This window comes from Solanum pennellii, chromosome 12, assembly GCF_001406875.1.
Source record: "Solanum pennellii chromosome 12, SPENNV200".
NCBI lineage: Eukaryota > Viridiplantae > Streptophyta > Magnoliopsida > Solanales > Solanaceae > Solanum > Solanum pennellii.
Window position 1 is genome coordinate 68,014,953 of NC_028648.1, and position 8,591 is coordinate 68,023,543.

The window sequence follows — 8,591 nt, forward strand, 5'->3', positions numbered from 1 at the left end:
TATATATATATATATATATGCTCCCACAATTTTGACTTTTTTAATGCTAATTAAAAGATGAAAATTTAAAATATATAGTTTTGAAGATGTTTATAACTTCATACTCATTTAAAATATATTAATCCTAATTGGTCTTCAAATCGGGTTATTATAACATCATAATTTGTTTTCCTGAAGATTGGAAAGGTAAAAGAAGCAACTTAACACTTAAAAGACAAATTTTAAGAAATTAATAGAAAATGAATTAGCTTTTACCAAAATTTCTATTTCTGAGCTATTTGTTAAAATTTAATCAAAATATCTGTTTGGAGGCATATTTAACATTAAATAATTTTTGAAATGATTGCAACTTCCCCCAACTAGCGATTTATGTGCCAAAAATGAAAGAAAATGAGAGTACATGAAAAGTATAACTAATAACTATTACTAATTCACTAATGGTTATTTACGAATTTCAATGATAAATTTCTTTATTTGACGTAGCTATTGAATAAAATTATCTTTAAAAATTATAATGTTATTTGACTAACAAGATGTTAGAATAAATTGATGCTAGGAATCAATTAACATATCTCTTTAAGAATATATCACTAAATTGATTGTTTAGTCACTTATTTTATATGTAACAATAACAAAAGATAATAAGGGTCATTACTAAAGAAGATGCAAAAAACTTAAAGTTTGTTAAAAAAGTTTCAAAACATAAAACTAAAATTAAAAAGTTTATACGAAAAGAGAAGTGAAGAAAATATTTTTATTTATTGCACTTATAGAAGAACTAAGACGAAGGTTATTTAAAATATTAATAGATTTCATGATAAAAAAATAAATAAATTATGTATACACATTTTACCTTAATTGTTTTTCTTGCATATGATTTTTGGGTATTAATTTGAGTTTCAGTATAAATTTTAAAACCAACTCTTACAGTTTTTACTACATAAATTTTCTTTCTAAGAATATTTAAATATACATTTTATCTTCGTTTTTAACACTAAACTATTTTTAGCATTAAATTTGTTTAAGTTTAATTACAAAATCAAACTATAACATAATAGTTGAAAATCTTAGCCTTAACTTAATGAGTAGTTTAGAAATCAATTCTTGAAAAAAAAAGAGTACACCAATTCATCAATAAATATTGAATATTATTCTAGTGTACTACATGGAGAATGATATCTCTATTTATAAGTAGATAAATCATTTTCAAAGTCACCAAGTTCAATGTCCAAACTAGTAAATTCATTGTTATCCATATTGTTATCTAAAAAGGGGTTTATATCACCTAGGGATTATACATACATGAATTTGGTAGTTCATGAATAAACCAAATGGACAATCCACTATTCAATGGATTAATAACACCCCCCCTTAGATGTCCATATATAATGTGCCTCATGAAACCACTATACCAATGCAAAAATTACTAACCTGGGATCCAAATGGTCCTCACATACGGGCTCGTACCCAATAATATAACCGTAAGCTCAATAAGAATACAACATGTCTGTCGCTAATCAACAAGAAATCAATTAAGAGGGAGCAAACTCAAGGGACGCCCTACCTCAATCACGCCGATATAGTCCCAAATTGAGCACAACTAAGACCAACCCATGACTATGACGATTCGTTAAGGTCACAAGCATCATCACAAGGAGAATGATTCAAAACAAGTTCTAAAGAGTGAAAATCATAACTACGAGGTGACAAAACACAACCTAAAGCATCTAATGTCCATCCTAGTCTAAGGCCACCACAAATTAATCCTAACAAGGACAAACAAGATCATCTATACCACAAACAAAGCCATGACCTAAACTAAGAATCACAACACCCACAATAAGCCTAAGGCTTCTACGGAATTAAGAAAGGATGGAATAACAAGAGGAAGGCTACCGGGAAACACCATCCAAAATTACATGAAATATGTATTATGCATCATCTAAGAAGCTCAATCAATAATGTAGACGGAAGTCTACCTTAAAACCGAACACGAGAACTCTAAATCCACCACACATAAGCTATCCATATCGGAAACACCTCCGAATATCAACAACTATCGAATTATCAATCACAATGTCATTACGGACGTTTTGAAACTGAAGACACAACAACTAGAAATTGACCCAAAATTGAGTCAAAACGGGAATTAGAAAATTGACCCTGTTAAAAGGTCCTAAACTAGACCTCAAACCTTGTTCCAAATTGAACAAAATTTGAAGCTTAAAAACTGCCACAACAACAACATGCAAAATTAACAAGAAATCCTAACTAAGGCAGAAACTCCGAGCTTAAATTTACCTCAAAAGAATGTTGTTCAATAGCTTCTAATCATAAAGCCAAGTATCCATGCTCCCAACAGACACACCGGACTTTGAATCACTCAAATCAGAGCTTAAATGAGGGAGAAATCATCATTTGAAATTTTGTACATATAAATGCCCAAAATTGGTCGCTAAAAGTAAACTCTGATAGCTAAAAAGTTTGATATCTGGTCTTGATTAGATATCAACATTTTAGCTGGTTCGCTCCAACTCTAAATTTTCGATGGGGTGTCCGGGATTCATTCGCAACCTCGTGCGTTCAAATAAAATATGCTACCCACCCAATTCGATATTCTAGGCTGAACAAAACCATCAAAACTTTCATCCGAGGTTGTTTCGATTGAAAGTGGGTTCCCACACCTAAGTACAGTTCTAAGCTAAGAACAACAAGAAGGCTAAAAATGAGACTGGAATCCCAGGGAACCGCATAAAAGGTTATTCTAGACCAAACTCAATATTTCAAAACTAACCGCCCTGACAAAACTCTTATCCGAGCACGTCTATCAAGAATGTTGACCAAAGTCAACCCTTGAATTAATCTTCAAAGTTAACACGCCTAACGACACAAACTCACACTAGAAGTTTCGCGATCCGAACCAACCCTGCTTTAACTTAAAATGGCCGTTTTGGGGCTAATGAAACCATCAAAATTGCATTTAGAAGTCGCCTTCCTAAACCTTTAAATGAAGTCAATCACTCAAGTTTCAAAGGCTCCAAAATACGAAAACTTACACAAAATCTAAACAAATGACCCAGTGACCGAACTGTCAGTCCCAACAAGTCATAAATGACTTGTGGTCACTATAGGAAATCTCTAACATTGAAAAGATTGGAAAACGATGAAAATGACTTGAAAGGTCATTACAATTACGGAGTTCAAAATGAACATTTTTGTCCTTAATATTTTCATGTCTAGCTAAAAATTGTTCAACAAGTATAACCACAATCACAACCACAACAATTCTTTGGTCCAGACATTGATTTTTTTCCAAATATTATTGAATCAGGAAACGACCTACGGGACTACTAAATTATTGTTGTGATTTTAAAAACTATTATGTCGTGTGGTGTATTGTTATCTTGTATTTAAATTATTATGTATGTATTGTATTTTTAAATTTAATCTTTTCATATTATCGTTTAAATTATGTGCATTCTAGTGAAACTTAATAGTCAGATCAAATTATAACACTTAAAATGAGGAAATTAAAAAAAATATATTATTAATTCAGAAAAAAATAGTATCGATTAAATATTACATATTTAAAATGTTATATTACATTCAAAAGTTTATTAATATTAGAGATTTAATCGATAGCTTTATATAAAAGTAATATGTTAACTAAGCAAAAATAAATATAATAATATATTATTCAAAAAGTGATATAGATTGTATGAATAGTTGTTCTCCAAATTCAAGAATTTGGAAAACTATTATTCAACTTTTATTTATAACGAGTTAATACCTCAAAGGGTCATTCAAAGAATTTGGAAAACTATTGTTCAACTTTTTTTTTATAACGAGTTAATACCTCAAAGGGTCATTCAACTTTCGAAATTTATTTAGCAAAGTCACTAAACTTTATTTTTTATTAATAAAATCACTCAACTTAGACCTTTATATCAATAAAATCACTCAACTTGACATTTATATCAATAAAATCACTCAAATAAATTTATCATTATAATTATTTTTCAAAAAATATCTGAAAATTATAGTAATAAAATTATTATGTATGTATTGTATTTTTAAATTTAATCTTTTCATATTATCGTTTAAATTATGTGCATTCTAGTGAAACTTAATAGTCAGATCAAATTATATCACTTAAAATGAGGAAATTAAAAAAAATATATTATTAATTCAGAAAAAAATAGTATCTATTAAATATTACATATTTAAAATGTTATATTACATTCAAAAGTTTATTAATATTAGAGATTTAATCGATAGCCTTATATAAAAGTAATATGTTAACTACGCAAAAATAAATATAATAATATATTATTCAAAAAGTGATATAGATTGTATGAATAGTTGTTCTCCAAATTCAAGAATTTGGAAAACTATTATTCAACTTTTTTTTATAACGAGTTAATACCTCAAAGGGTCATCCAAAGAATTTGGAAAACTATTGTTCAACTTTTTTTTTATAACGAGTTAATACCTCAGGGTCATTCGACTTTCGAAATTTATTTAGCAAAGTCACTAAACTTTATTTTTTATTAATAAAATCACTCAACTTAGACCTTTATATCAATAAAATCACTCAACTTGACATTTATATCAATAAAATCACTCAAATAAATTTATCATTATAATTATTTTTTAAAAAATATCTGAAAATTATAGTAATAAATGAATAGCATAAAATTACTAATTTATCTTATATTATACAAATAAATAATTAAATATCATTTTATTGATTTCATTTGATAAATTACTACTGCTTCATTGGATGGTAACCACACTTATTGTAGTGGTTTAATCAACTTCTTTTTAGTGTGAATCTCTTTTTTCATTTTTAAAAAATTAAAATAAAGTGGGGTTCCATGTACCATGACACTAGTTTGGAAAAATTTAGGTTCAAAGTTTTATAAATTTATCTTCTATTTTGATTTTTTTATTTTATAATGATAATTATAAAATAACTATTTTTTCGAGGGTAGGGATGAATAACTATTTTTTNGGAAAAATATTTTCCTTATGACACACCCTGAAAATTTCATGACCTATACTAGAGACTCAGGGTTGTATAATGATGATTTAGACCAAAAATAGTATATACAACTTGTTTGAGAAGTATTTGAGCCATAGCTTTAAAGAAAAGCCTGAACGTCCGGAAACTAGCGAGATTTAACTAGTTGACTTCCCTATGTTTGGTGAAAATTTTGGAGGGTCATATGAAATTCAAAACTTGTAAAAAGACTTTGAATAGGTAAAATGTAGTATAGAGGGTCAAACCGTACATTCACAACACCCCAAGGACCACCGGAAGGGTCCTCGGGGAGAACCCAAATATAGGCGAGCAGGCTGCCAAAGCAGCCTGCGTGCAACAGGATTGTGGTGGCTGCTGCGCGACGCCGTGCAATACGAGGAGATTTGAACTTGGCCTCACGGCGGTGGGCCTACACGAGGTCTACTGTCTCAACTCGGATTTCAAAAATAAATCGTGAAATTGACCACGCGACGCGCATCTACTTCCCAGATTCGTAAAATTTGTATTTTTAGTATTTTGACTTCACAAAAAGACCCATTTAAGTGAGGTGTCTTTTGGGTAATTTAATGGATGACTATATAAGGTCTTAGGGTCAGTTTTAGATCAATTTTAACACTCAAAACAAGTCCCAAAAGTTGAAATAAAAAATCACTCCCATCTCTCTCAAATTCTCTCTTCCTCCAAACCTCAATTGAAGACCATTAGAGCTCCGAGAAGAAGATCAAGACTTCAAGTTTCCAGCCCAATTTTGTGGCTTTATTATCTTTAAGGTATGATTTCTTTCACTCTTGGGATCCTTTACCGCAAGAGGTCCCTCCAAAAGATGATTTCTAAATTCTCCAAAAGTTAGGGTTTTTTCTACACATGAGTCTTCTTTGAAAATCAAAATTATAAATCAATTGTAGTTAATTATGATGAATTAATGTGTTTTAAGTATATATTGATGGTTAATTGATGATAACATATGAGAATGCCCTAGACCCATGTCCTTTCCCCATTTGATGAAAACCTTGAATTGGTATGGTGAATTGTGAAGATTATGAATATGTAGATTGACTACATTGTTGTCAATTATGTAATTTCTTCTTGAATTACCTTGTCTATGTAATTGGTTATGTATTCTTGGTAATGAGAGTACGAAGGTTCATAAAAAGGCAATGAGGTATGTTAATTGGTTCTTCTTAGATTCAATAACGAATTATGAGTTACTTAGATAGTAATGCTTCTAAGTCTAATGTGTGATTGTGATGTTGATACTAAGTATTCCTCATCCCTAACCCTAAGACATTGAACTAGACATGAGCTATGTTTGTATGTTATGATACGATTATTGTATGATTGAAAGTAGTTCTTATGATTACAATGAAGTTTTAAGTGAAAAGTTTACTCACTTGTGAAGTAATGTCTAAAGTGAAAGGGTTGTTCTCACTTGTGATAACCTATGAGCTATATATGATAAGATGTTTACATAGGGGTCTAGAAAAGACTAATGTGAGCTTGTATGATGAAATAATATGATTACTAAATGGAATAATTTCTTAGCACTAAAAGGGCATGTATATGAGATAGAGGTCTCACGTTAGTAAGTCCGGCCTCCCACATGGGTTCCTCACATTAGTAAGTTTGGATTCCCGAATTATGTGTTGTCTCATGAAATGGAAACCTTCACGTTAGCAAGTCAAGGTTTCTAGAAACAATCTCCTTGACCTTTAACTATGTGCACACATAGGACTCTATCTTAGTGGATCCACCTAGATAACTATGTACGAATGGTTACACCTTAGGCAAGTGTTAACCCTCTCTTTTCGGTGTGGTAGTAGAACACCAGATTCCATGTATCTCACATGGTCTCATATCGATTATTGCACTTCTTTCCCTAATGTAAATGTAACTGAACAATTTATGTGAAATCTTATTAGGGTTGTCTTGAAGGATACTACATAGGGTGAGGGAGGGTATGAGGCTTCTTTCACTCATTGCACATGTGGGATTCCAAGTGATGGTTCTAGTAGTGTTCTTTTATGATTATGACTATGATTATGATTATGTAGATAAGCTATGAGTAGTATTCATGTATTAATCATGTTATGATGACTTTAAGAGAATATGTTGTAAGTATGAAGTGGGTTGCTTAATATGATACTTAGCCTTGGATAGGATTATGAGGTTCTATCTTTGGCGTTGCACAAGTATTGCTTGGGCGATCTACATGTTTGGTTGATATTATGTTGAATTGATTTATTGTGCTTCTTATATATGCATGTTAAGTTAAATTGATAGAAAGTATGATTTTGATGAAATTGTCCTTTTATCATACATTGATGATTTTTGTGCATAAGAGCCATACTTAGTACATGTGGTTTGTACTAACCCATATTTTCTCCCTTTTTCCATAAATTTTAGGTTCGGTCCATTGAGGAGATTCGTGGTCATTGAAGAAGAAGACTTGGCTCCTTCCTAAGTCAATCGGTGAGTCCTCATGAGTTTCGAGGATAGAGCCACTCATCAAGCCTTATTAGTTTTGTCTATGTTTTGAGACAATTATTATATTCTCATATTGTGACTTCATTGTAGCCTATATGACATATTGTAATAGACTAAGGGTTATACCCAAACTATTGTGATTCATACTCTTGTAGATGGTTTATATGTGAGATGAGACTTTAGACTTCTATATGATTTGTTATGCTAAAAGAGAAGTCTATATACACTTCGTATTTAAGGAGTCTATGTAAACTCAATATGTAAATTTTTAAATCTTTCCGCAAATTTTTGACCTATGATGTGCTATGATGTATGCTAAGGGCTTGTCTTAGTCCTCTTAGAGGACGACGATGCCGGTTATGCCTTAGGGGTACTTTGGGTCATAACAAACTTGGTATTAGAGCATGAGGTTGAGTAATATTAGGATTGATGTCTTACCAAACTACGTCTATGTAGGATCTTATTCATAATTGTGAAGCACACCATACTTATGAATGAGAGACTATGTGATGTTTAGGAACTCTCACTCTCTTGTTATTCCTTAGTCATGCCTAAGAGTCTTATATCTATCTAGTATTCTCTTCTAATCATTTTATTGTGCTTATAGGCAATGAATACAATGAGGAACAATGCTTGAAGGGGTAGAGAGGAGAATTTGAATGAGGCGGTTCCCCCTCAAGCTCCTCAAAACCCTCAAGTTCCTATTGAAGAAGGGGCTATGTCTAGCATTGAGATAAAGTCGACCATACATAGCTTGACTCAAGTGTTGGCTACTCTAGTTGCTAGGGATGCTAGGGTGCAAGTGAACCCCAATGCTAGCACTACCGCTTCAAGGATTAGGGATTTCACAAGGATGAATCCCCCTACTTTCTATGGTTCTAAGGTGGAGGAGGACCCACAAGGGTTTATTGATGAAGGGTTCAAAGATGTAGCTCAAGTATAGTATGAGCAATGGAAGGATGAGAGTCCGGTTATTGAAGGCTGGATTACTTGGGGGATTTCAAAACGACTATCCTTGATAGGTTCTTTCCCTTGGAACTAAGGTATAGGAAAATACAATAAT